The following is a 12,481-nucleotide window of genomic DNA, read 5'->3' as shown; positions in this document are numbered from 1 at the left end:
TGCCACCTATAGTGCTGGCATCTCATGTAGATGCTGGTTTGAGACCCGGCTGCCCCACTTCTTATCCAGCTCTTTGCTATGGCCTGGGAAAGCAGTGGAAAATGGCCCAAGTCCTTGGGCTCCTGCACCCATGTGGGAGACCCAGAAGAAGCTCCTGGCTCCTGGCTTTGGATCACCCCAGCTCCAGTCATTGTGGCCATTTGGGGAATGAACCAGTGGATGGAAGACCTCTCTCTCTGCCTCTGCCTCTTGTAACTCTGCCTTTCAGATAAATAAATAAACCTTAAAAAATTCTTCATTTCTTCTTTCCTTTGCTTCCTTATTCTTTCATTTCAAAAAATTTTGGGTATCTATGATGTAGCAGGTATTGCTCTTATCAACTGTAAAAATATTAGGGAACACAACAGTCAAATTCCTTGCCTTTGTGAAGCTCACATCCTAATGTGGACAATTAGTAAACAGAAATATAGATATATAATATGCTTAAAGGTGATATTAACTATGAAATAAAAGCACAAGGCAAAAAAGACCAGGAATGCTTGAGAAGGGGCTGCAGTTTGGGGTGGGGTAACCAGTGAGGCTGATGGAAAAAGTGCATTTGTGCAGAGACATGAAACAGAGAGCAAGTCACATGTACATGAGGAAACAACCTGAGTCAGGAGTGTTTCTTGCATGTTTCAGGAGCAGCAAAGAGGCTGGTGTGGCTACGGGTAAGTAAGGTGGGAGAATAGTTTGGGGCCATGAACGCTGAGAATGACTTTAGTGTGGATGAAACTGTCATTAAAGGGTTCTCAGCAAAGCAACATGATCTGACTTACTAGGAATACCCTTGTTTGCTTTATTAAAAATAGACTGGGAAGGCTTAAGGGTAAAATTGAGATTAGTTACAAAGTTACTGTAAAATTCAGGTAAGAGATGATGATAACCTAGAATTGGGTATTGGAAGGGATAAGAACTATCTTAATTTTGAAGGTAGAGTCAAGAAGATCTGGATTTGCAAAAGCAACACATCTTGTGCATTTTTGGTTACAAGTAAAAAACCAATTCCATCTGTCTTGAAGAAGAAAATATTTTTTTGCAAGTTCACATAATCAATATAAGGATCAGTCTTGGCAAATGGATATAATCTAGAAAGCCTCAGGGTCCTAGTCAATGGAAACACCAGCAAAGATTATTGGACCCTAAGAATTTGGTCTGCATACTGTTGTTGCTATTGCAACACATATGACCTTTAACTCTTTCCATATTTTTTAAAGATGTATTTATTTATTTGAAAGGCAGAGTTAGAGGCAGAGAGGGGAGAGAGAGAGAGAGAGAGAGAGAGAGAGAGAGAGAGAGAGAGAGATCTTCCATCTGCTGGTTCATTCTCCGAATGGCTGGGCCAATCCGAAGCCAGGAACCAGGATCTTCTTCTAAGGTCTCTCACACAGGTGCAGGGGCCCAAGTACTTGGGCCATTTTCTACTGCTTTTCCAGGCCATAGTAGAGCTGGATTGGAAGAGGAGCAGCCAGGACTCAAACCAGTGCCCATATGGGATTCCAGTGCTGCAGGCAGAAGCTTAGCCCACTACACCACAGTGTCAGCCCCTCTTTCCATATCTTTAGCACATACTATTTTTAAAAATACCTTAAGATTTATTTATTTATTTGAAAGGCACAGATATAGGAGAAAGAAAGAGAAAGAGAAAGAGAAAGAGAAAGAGAAAGAGAAAGAGAAAGAGAAAGAGAAAGAGAAAGAGAGAGAGAGAGAGAGAGATTCCATCCACTGCTTCACTACCCAAATGGCCACAATAATGAAGGCTGGGTCAGGATGAAGCCAGGAGCTAGGTAGGACCTTCTTCCAGGTCTCCTGCGTGGGTGCAGGGGTCCAAGTACTTGGTCCATCTTCTGCTGTCTTCTTAGCAGGAAGCTGGATAGGATCAGAAGCTTAGCAGCTAGGACTCAAACTGGAGCCCTTATGGGATGCTGGTATGGCAGGCAGAGGCTTAACTTTTTATGCCACAGTGCCGGCCCAGCACATGCTAGTATTGAAAAGTCTCTGAGAGACATCTGATTGGCCAACCTTAGTATGGGAATAAGATGTAGCCCTGTTCAGATCATGGTAAAAGACAGACATTACTTCTCACTAAAACCATTTTCAATGATGGTTCTTCAAAAGGAAAATAAGGTTATTATTTGAAGTATTAAATGTTCAACAGCAAGGAAGATAACAATTTTCCATTAAGATGTTCATGACAGAAAACAGAAAAAGTATCCCCGCAAAATATTAAAAAAAGAGATGAATAATCTCCCCAAATGCTATTGTTTGAGACACAGCCACCAAAAATGTTTTGTGTATTCTTTTATAGTTATTTTTTTCTATGCATAGGACTTAAGTATAGTTGTAGTATGTAATTACACAGCATTTGCAAGACTATATTAATTAAAAAATTTTTTCAATGTATTCTATTATTTCTTTCTTTTTAAAAAAGTATTTATTTTATTGGAAAGGCAGAGTTACAGAGAGAGAAGGAAAGATAGACAAAGAGCTATCTTTTGTCTTCTGGCTCACTCCCCAAAAGGGCTTCAATGGCCAGGGCTGGGCCGGGCCAAAGCAAAGAGCCTGGAATTCCATCTGTGTCTCCCACATGGGTGGCAGGGGCCCAGGCATTTGAGCCATCTTCCACTGCTTTCCTAAGTGCATTGCAGGGAGCTTGATCAGAAGTGGAACAGCTGGGACCTGAAGTAGCACTCATATGGAATGCTTGCATTTCAGGCAGCGATCCAACCTGTCGTGCCACAATGCCAACCCCTTATTGTTTCTTACATACAATTTTTTCTTCACTATTAAACCCATAGTTAACCTGCTTATGTCAAAAAGGCATACTTGTACAACTGAGGTCAAGCAGTCACTAGTTTTTGATGACCTGGGTCCCATTTTTATTTCAACTGTATTGACAATTCCATTTTTCTATTCATTTAAATTCGACAATAATATGAATATTAATAAATATAATCAAGGTATTCAATTATTGCCATAACAAATACTAACTGACAAAGGTAGGGTTACTGTCAAAATGCTGGTGACAGACAGTATTGCTTTGTGATATCTCAGATGTTTGCAAGTCAGTTGATGGTATCAATTTTTTATTTAAGATTTATGTATTTCAAAGAGTTACAGAGACAGAAGGAGGGGGAGAGAGAGAGAGAGATTTTACATCTTCTGTTACATTCCCTAAATGGCCTCAAGGTTGGAGGTGGGCCAGTCCAAAAGCAGGAGCCAGGAGCTTCTTTTGGGTCCCCTACATGGGTGCAAGGACCCAACCATTTGGGCCATCTTCCACAACTTTCCCAGCCACAACAGCAGGGAGTTGGATCAGAAGTGGAGCAGCTGGGACTTGAATGGGTGCCCACATAGAATGCTGGCGCTGCAGACAGTGGCCTGACCCACTACACCACAACACTGGCCCCAGTGACAATGTTTAATTCATAAAATTGCAAGTTGTAACAAAATTGAATTTTTGATGTAGATAATTGCTTAGGTTTATAAGCATTGGCAAGTCTTTACTGTATCAGTTTAATACTATTAGCATTTATTCTCTTCCACTCACAGCTGGGTTGGCCAAGGTATAAAAATCATTCATTTCTTGGGTTTTTTACTCAAATGTCAATTAAAGACATAAATTATTTCATCCTTGATTTAAAACTTAATAATTTTGGAAATATTCCACTTAATTCATTATACCTAGTAAGTAATAATGGAAAATTGCCATAAATAATGGATTAGGTAAAATTAAAAATAATGGAAATTTTCTTTAATATCTTTGGAAAAAGTACCATTTATATTATAAGAGGAAGAAGTTTATTTATTCCCTTGTAATTTCTACAATATTTGATTGCCTTCTATGTGTTCGGCACTGTGAATTAATGAACAAAAAGACTATGTTGCTACTTTAGATAGTGGGATGGGCTGGTGCTGTGACTCAGCGGGTTAGAGCCCCGGCCTAAAGTGCCCGCATCCTATATGGTTCTAGTCCTGGCTGCTCCTCTTCGGATACAGCTCCTGCTATGGTCTGGGAAAGCAGTAGAAGATGGCCCAGGTCCGTGGGCCCCTGCACCGGCATGGGTGACCCGGAAGAAGCTCTAGGCTCCTAGCTTTGGATCGGCGAGGCTCTGGATGTTCTAGTTATCTGGGGAGTGAACCAGTGAATGGAAGACCTCTCTCTCTGTCTCTATCTTTCTCTGTAACTCTGTCTTTAAAATAAATAAAATAAATCTTAAAAAAAATAGTTGGAGAGAAAGAGATTATTTCAATAATGACATCAAGTATCACAAAAGTGATATGGTGATAGAAGCTGTATATCAGGGGTTCAGCTAGGGTTGGTAGTTGGAATATACCCTTCAAGGAGTGCGAAGTGAGAAAGTGCTAAAGAATGAATAGAAGGTGCCCATTCTATCTTAATGGAATGGGTATTAGAGGGATATTTGGAAAGAAGAGAAGGTATAAAAGCCCCTGAGAACATAGATATAGTAAGTCCTCAAGAGAAAGAAAGTGAAAATGGTTTAAGATGAAACTAGAAAAGCAGGTAGAGTTAAGACCATACTGACCCACTAGGCTTGAACTATTTTAAGGAGAAGATGACATAATTAGTTTGGATTTACATAATGTCACACTGAATGTGGACTGCAGAAAGGATTAGATGAAGCTGATATAATGCAATAATAAAAATAACACTTATAATTGTGCAATTACTGTACAATGTAATTCCTGTGACAATTTTGAGAATATACCATGTGCCAGGAATTGTTTCTAGGTACTAGAGATAAGAATATATTGGTAGGAGCCAGTGTTGTAGTGCAGGGGGATAAAGAGCTTCAGCCTGGTCCAGCCCTGGCTATCGCTGCCATTTGGGAAGTGAACCATTGGATGGAAGATCTTTTTCTCTGTTTCTTCCTATCTCTCTGTCACTTTGGCTTTCAACTAAATAAGTGTTTTTTTTTTTAAAAGAATATATTGGTGAATAAGATCAACAAGGCTGTTACAGACCATCTTACTTGTTTCATGTAAAAAATACTCATTATGAATAAAGATATTGGTACTTGTAGAAGTGTAATGTAAAATATAAAAATCATTAAGATTAGTGAAATAACATTTTTGATTTTGACTTTCTTATTAGCTATTTACCTGACCTTGATAAAGGAATATAACCTCTATGTTTCTGGCTTTGGTGAAATTCCTCTGTAAAATAAAGAATGGGACTAATGAGCTGAGAGTTTTTACCCATATCTAAAATTTTACTAATCAAATTACACAATTTGAAATAATGGCCTCATCATATTTGGAAACCACTTGCTCCGTCAAGGACAGATAATTCCATTTCTCCAAGTGAAATTTTAAGTATTAAATTTGTATAGTCTTGCAAATCTGTGTCAAGTGATCTATAGCCTAATGACTCATATGAATAAAGCAACGACTCATATACTAATTACTGACTACTGAGGTGTGCAAAATAACCTCTTCTTGCTCACAGTGGTTGTAATTTCTAGAACTTGTTTTAACAGGCATAGATGATATGCTAGAAAGTGCTGTACTATAATCAACTCAGAAATATGACATTTTAATTGGAAAATGTTAATAATTCCCAAAAAGGATAGACATTTCACAGCTATTCATTGAAACTTTTAAAATAAAAATCTTAAATGATAAATTCTTGGAGGGACTGAATCTTTATAGCTGTGTCTAGTGTGGCATTATATAAAGTTATATATTTTATAAATGCTTTGGAGGTAAGGAAGGCAATAAAGAAGGAGAAAAATAATGACCTGACATATATGACATTACAATGTTAATATTTAGTTACTCTGAGATATTTAACTCTATGATAAAATATTTAAATTTACTCTAATATGGGATGTGGACATTTGGCACAAGCAGTTATGATACCACTTGGGATGTCTGTGTCCCTTATCAAAATTGATTTGAGTTCCAGCTCTGCTTCCAGCTTCCTGCTAATGTGGACTCTGAGAGGCAACAGGTGATGGTTTCTACCACCCGTGTGGAAGAGTCAGATTGAGATCTTGGCTCCTGGCTTTGGCTTAGCTCAACCCAGGCTGTTGTAGGCATTTGGGGAATAAACCACAAGTTAGAAGATCTCTGTTTCTGTCTCTCTGCCTTTCAAATAAATATAAATAAAATTTCAAATATTTACTATAATTGTTGATTGATAACAGTTCACATTTTAAAATAAAACCTAGGTGGGGAGGGGGACATTTGACACAGTGGCTAAGAAGTCTCAGAGTGCCTAGGTTCCCTTCCTGGTTCCTGTTACCTAATAATGTGCACCCTAGGAGACAGCATCAAGCGGTTGGGTACATGCCTACTAGATTTGGCCTGGTCCAGCCCTGGATATTGCAGGCTTTTGGGGGGTGAATTAGTGGATGGAGGATCACTGTCTGCTTGTCTGTCTGCCTTGCAAATAAATAAAATATAAAAATAAGTGAAAATATTAAAACAAAAGCTCTTAAAAAAGAAAGAAAATAATACATATTGTCATAACTGTAGATAATAAAAACAAAGCCCGTCACAATAAATATTGCCAAGATCATCTTGGAAAGGAAGTGAATAATATTTTAAAATGTATTTTATAACTACTATTTACTTGAGAAGCAGAGAACGGAGAATGAGAGAGAAAGATAGAGAGTTCCCACCCATTGCTTCACTCCCCAAATAACTGCAATGGCAGGGGTTGGGGAAATGAGGGGTGAGGGAGATGGGGGGTGAGGGTGAAGGGCAAAGCCAGGAATGGAAAACTCAATCCAGGTTACTCATGTGGGTGGTAGGAGCCTGTGGGGAGCAACTCAGACTAGACTAAGTTACTTGAATTAAGACTTATTCTATGCATCTGCTCTCCCACAATATGGCGCTGAGAAGGGAGGAAACAGCTTCTACACAGCTGCCTCTTGCCAACTTGATTGACTGAGCTGCAGGAGCTGATCTTGCTCCTGATTGGAGGAGAGCAGCATACTCGGCGTGTGGGTAGCAGAGTTGAGATTGGTGGAAGAGGACTATAAAGGAGGAGAGAGACAACATGCACCAGGAACATCTAAAGGGAACACCTGAGTGGCCCCCGAGAGAGCCGGCCAGCGGTGTGCTGCTCCCCCGCGGAAGTGGGGAAAGTGGCAGGGGGAACCGCCCTTCCACGGAGGTGGAAGGGATGGTAGCCAACCCGGGAAGGACCAGCAGCAAACCCGAGAAGGGCCGAGCAGACAAAAGAACAGCACAGGGTCCTGTGTCGTTCCTCCACAAAGAGGGGGAGCGACATAATGGTGCCATGACTCGGATATGAAGCCTAGGCAGGGTTTAGTGTCGTTCCTCCATGAAGAGGGGGAGTGACATAATGGTGCCGTGACTCGGATATGAAGCCTAGGCAGGGTTTAGTGTCGTTCCTCCATGAAGAGGGGGAGCGACATAATGGTGCCGTGACTCGGATATGAAGCCTAGGCAGGGTTTAGTGTCGTTCCTCCATGAAGAGGGGGAGCGACATAATGGTGCCGTGACTCGGATATGAAGCCTAGGCAGGGTTTAGTGTCGTTCCTCCATGAAGAGGGGGAGCGACAGGAGCCCAGTATTTGCTCTATCACTGCTGCCTCTCAGGGTCTGTATTAGCAGGAAGCTAGAATCAGAAGTTGGAGTTCAGTATCAAACCCAGATACTCTGTCATGGGACACTGGCATCTTACCAACATCTTAACTGCTAAGTCAAATGCCCACCCCACATAAAATATACTAATTCTCATTAAATTAGAACAGACCATGAAGGTATCAGAAATCCTGTTCACTCTGATTTGAAGAGTGATTGCAAGGGCAGTATGCACCTTTATGAACAAGGGCGGGACTGTGCTGGGACAGACATTCCATACTGAGGGCATAAAGAGTCTTGGCTAGGATCTGCCTTGGAAGGGGACAGAAACCTTTCAAGACAGGAAGACATGAGCAACAGGGCCACATCCTCCAGCAAGAGTTGAGGCAAAGCAAGGTTTCCCTAATTAGGAAGGCAGGGTTGGAGGAGGGGATTCGATGCTCCTTGTGGCAGGAGAAGAGTGCAATAGAGGTGTTGGCCTTATCAGCTTTGGTGTGGTGGGTGGCAGGTTTTATGTCCAGGGCAGGGAGCAGCAGCATAGACACCATTTGTCCTGTGGTCAGGGCTGAGAAGGCAGTGGAGAGAACCATCAGTTTTATCAGGCAATTACTGGGTCTCAGCTGAGATGGCAGTAGTGGCAGTAATAGAAGTAGAAACAATAGTAGTCATGGAAATAGCAGTAACATTAACAGCTGACATCTATTAAATATTAGCCAAAATATTTTTAAAAGACCTGTTAACTTCATTTGAAAGGTAGTTACTGAGAGAGAAGGAGAGACACAGGGATTTTCCAACTGCTGGTTCACTTCCCAAATGGCTGCAACAGTCAGGGCTGGGCCAGGCTAAAGCCAGGAGCCAGAAGTTTCATCAGGGTTTCCCATGTGGGTGGAGGGGCCTAAGGACTTGGGACATCTTCTGTTGCTATCTCAGGCACATTAGCAGGGAACTAGATTGGAAGTGGAGTAGCCAGAACTCAAATCAGCACCTACATGGGATGCCAGCAGACAGTGGCATGATGCCACAATGCTGACCCCCAAATATGTTTTAGTTACATAAATTAACTCTTTCAAATCTCACAAAAGTATCAGGAAAGTACTATCATGCCCTTTTACAGAGGAGCAAACTGAGGTACAGAGAGATTGATGAAGCTGCTTGAGGTCACATGGAAATGTTGAGTTTGGAACCCAGGGAATTGGTTCCATATTCCTAAGTCATAGATTCAGTTAATCAGATGGGGGACACCTATCCAGAGCAGTAAATGGAATTCCAAGGTAAAGAAATTCTTCAAAGCAATGGTGGCCTAAGGATGAAGATGTCCACATGGGAATGACAGTCTGTGAGCCAAAGTATCTCAATGTGACTACTGCATTGCAAAAAGGTTGTTGCACTACCATCTTAATCTGGTTTGTGGATTGGTGTAAAGGAAGAAAATGGGAAAGTAATAAGCGGTGGGGAGCTGCTCAGTCTGAGCATTGAGGAGTGGGTAACTCTTCAGTTCATGTCTACACAGGGAGAAGCAAACAGTGTTGGTAGCTATTACCAGGCTGTTTGAATAAGCTATTCTGAGAAATGGCCTTGGGAGGCATTGGGTTTCAGCAATTAGCTATGGGGGTTTAAAACAGAAACAACAGCTTATATTATTTTAAGCCACGTTCCTTGACTACCTTCACCCTTCCCCCTTCAATCACAGGGAAACAGCTACTACACATTTATTAAGAAACACATTCTAATATTTAGCATGTAGGTAACATACCAATTTGTACACAAAGATAGTAGCTTTTAGCAACCAAGTTAATAAGCAGGAAAAAAAAGTTGAGAAACTAGTTCAATGAGCTTAGTGGCCTTTCTTGCCATCATAAAATTTTGACACCATGGTCCCAACCCCTCATCTCCGAAACAGCTAGTGTTGTCATAAACACAATTATAAGCATATACTACTTTTCAGATTCAAGTTCCCAAACAATTGATAAAGCAGCAATAACAAGTAGAAAAGGAATATTCATGGGTGCTAATTCACCAATCAAAAATATTTATTGAGGCACTTAACCTCTGACACAAGAAATAAGATGTGATAGAAGTCAAAATACTGAAAATTCCTCTTATTTTTCCTCTTTCCCATAGATATTTATTGAGTGCACATGTGCTAAGTGTTAGGGTATAAAGATGAGAAGAATATAGTTCTGCTCTTTACCCCTTAAGTATCTCATATTTAACAGAAGAGACAGCTTTGTTATCTAATGTTTATAATATAAAGTGACAAGAACCATACTGAGTTAACAGGAGCAGTTAACTCTCCACAAGTTGATCAAAGTAGGCTTAAGTGCAGTAATTTTTTAAGAATTTATTTATTTGAGGGATAGAAGGAAAGAAAAAGAGAGACAGAGATATTTCCCATATGCTGGTTTACTCATCAATATCTAGGACTGTGCTGGGCCTAAACTGGGAACTCTATCCTTATTTTTTCTATGTGAGTGGCAGGAACCCAGCTACTAGAGCTATCACTGTTGCTTAGGGTTCACATCAGCAGGAAGCAGGAATCAGGAGCTGAAGCCAGGATAAAACCCAGGTACTCCAAAGTGGGACTGTGGGCATCTTAACCTGCATTCTAAATGCTAAGCCAAATGGCCGCCACTGATGTGACAACTGAGTGGGTTCTTGAATAATGAATAGGAATTTCCATGTAGAAAAATGGAGTCAGGGAAGGAGAAGAAGGGCCTACAAATGTAGATTTATTAAGTGCCTGGTATGTTCACAGACTGATGAGAATTTCAGTATGGCTAAACACAGGGTGTATATTTGGGATGGGAGTCATATTGGGAAGAATTGTCTGTACAATATTAAGGAATTATGACCTTGTAATAAAAAAACCTTTTATATTTGGTTTGGTTTTGCTTTTAATCAAGGAGGGACATAGTCACATTTATTTTTCTAAGAGAAGGTAATTCTGTGAATCATGACTGGGAGAAGAGTGAGATTAGCTGCATAAAGACCAACTAGAATGATACTGTCATAGTTGGGGTGACAGAAAATGAAGGCCTAAATTCAAGCAGCTTAGAAGGGGAAGAATCAAATTCTACAAAATTTTTTTGGATAAAATTGGGAGAATGCTGTTGGTGGGTGGTGGTACAGGAAGACTGGAGGAAGGAAACAGGATGAATCAGAGATTCAACTTGGGAGTCTCAGTGATAAGGGAGTCTACCAATTAAAAGAGAAATATAAGAACAAGAAGAGAAAGGGGTAGAGAATTGGGAGAAAACAAGGAATTCCCTTTAGGACAGGTAGGGTTTGAAATGATGGTGGGTCACAGGAGTACAGACATGGTAAACAGCTGGCTTTATACACTGGGTTTCGATAGACTCTGACAACTCAGTTTTGGAATCATTAGTGGTTAACTTACATCCATGGGAATGAATTAATTCACCCAGTGAAACCAGTGTTGCCTGACAACAATACTTTGAAGAACAATGATATTCAAACAAAATAAACTGAGAAGGAAAAGTCAGAGAGGTAGAAAGAGAAGGAAGATATTGAAAGTGGAGGTCTCAAGTAATTGAAGTAAATTATCATGGGTAAGGAAGAAAGGGATGCCATCATTAGGAAGAACTGAGGGCTAAACATCTTGAGTAGTGGGTGAAAGGGAGTAAGAAATGAGAAGGGGGCCAGCACTTTGGTATAGCAGGTAGAGCCGCCACCTGCAGTGCTGGCATCCCATATGGGTGCCGGTTTGAGATCCAGCTGCTCCATTTCCAATCCAGCTCTCTGCTATGGCCTCGGAAAGCAGTGGAAGATGGCCCAAGTACTTGCGTAGAAGACCTGAAAGAGGCTCCTGGCTCCTGGCTTTGGATTGGCACAGCTCCGGCCGTTGTGGCCAATTGGGAAGTAAACCAGTGGATGGAGGACCTCTCTCTGTCTCTGTCTCTCCTTCAATCTGTGTAGCTCTGACTTTCAAATAAATATTAAAAAAAAAAAAAAGAAATGAGAATTTTGTGATTGGAATGGGAAGTTTGAAGCTAATATTTCAGAGCTAAAGCAATATTGAGTGTAAAGCATTTAGGATATGTCCATCAAAATGGGTTGTTGAACTGAGGGTTTGTGATTTGAAGAATTCAGGGAGCTGTGTATCTCATTAGCTAATTCATCAATAAGGGTACTGATCTAACAGGTTGAAAGCAAGTTGAGGAAGGGTGGAAGATCGGGTATTAAAGTCTTCTGAATTTAAGAAATTGCTCTACTTTCTATGGCACTGATATTTTTTCAGGCATTCAGATAAATGTAATAATTTTTCATTATTAAATTTTTTTATTATTTTTTTTTTATTTTTATTTTTTTGACAGGCAGAGTGGACAGTGAGAGAGAGAGAGAGAGAAAGGTCTTCCTTTGCCGTTGGTTCACCCTCCAATGGCCGCCGCTGCAGCCGGCGCACCGCGCTGATCCGATGGCAGGAGCCAGGAGCCAGGTGCTTTTCCTGGTCTCCCATGGGGTGCAGGGCCCAAGCACCTGGGCCATCCTCCACTGCACTCCCTGGCCATAGCAGAGAGCTGGCCTGGAAGAGGGGCAACCGGGACAGAATCCGGCGCCCCGACCGGGACTAGAACCCGGTGTGCCGGCGCCGCAAGGTGGAGGATTAGCCTATTGAGCCACGGCGCCGGCTCCATTATTAAATTTTAACATTTTATTACTTCCTCATTCTCTATACTTGATGATTTACAAAATCCTACAAATTTCCCCATTTATTTTTCCAACCTACCTTTCTTCTTATTTCAAACTATTATTTTATACCTGTTTCAATGCAACACCATATTAACTGGTCTTTCTTCTTTTTATTATTCCATTTCAAGTGAAATTCTGTTGCCAGATTGATACT

Source organism: Oryctolagus cuniculus, chromosome 4 (assembly GCF_051225735.1).
Source record: "Oryctolagus cuniculus isolate XC-2025 breed Fujian yellow rabbit chromosome 4, ASM5122573v1, whole genome shotgun sequence".
Lineage (NCBI taxonomy): Eukaryota > Metazoa > Chordata > Mammalia > Lagomorpha > Leporidae > Oryctolagus > Oryctolagus cuniculus.
This window is presented reverse-complemented; position numbering follows the sequence as displayed.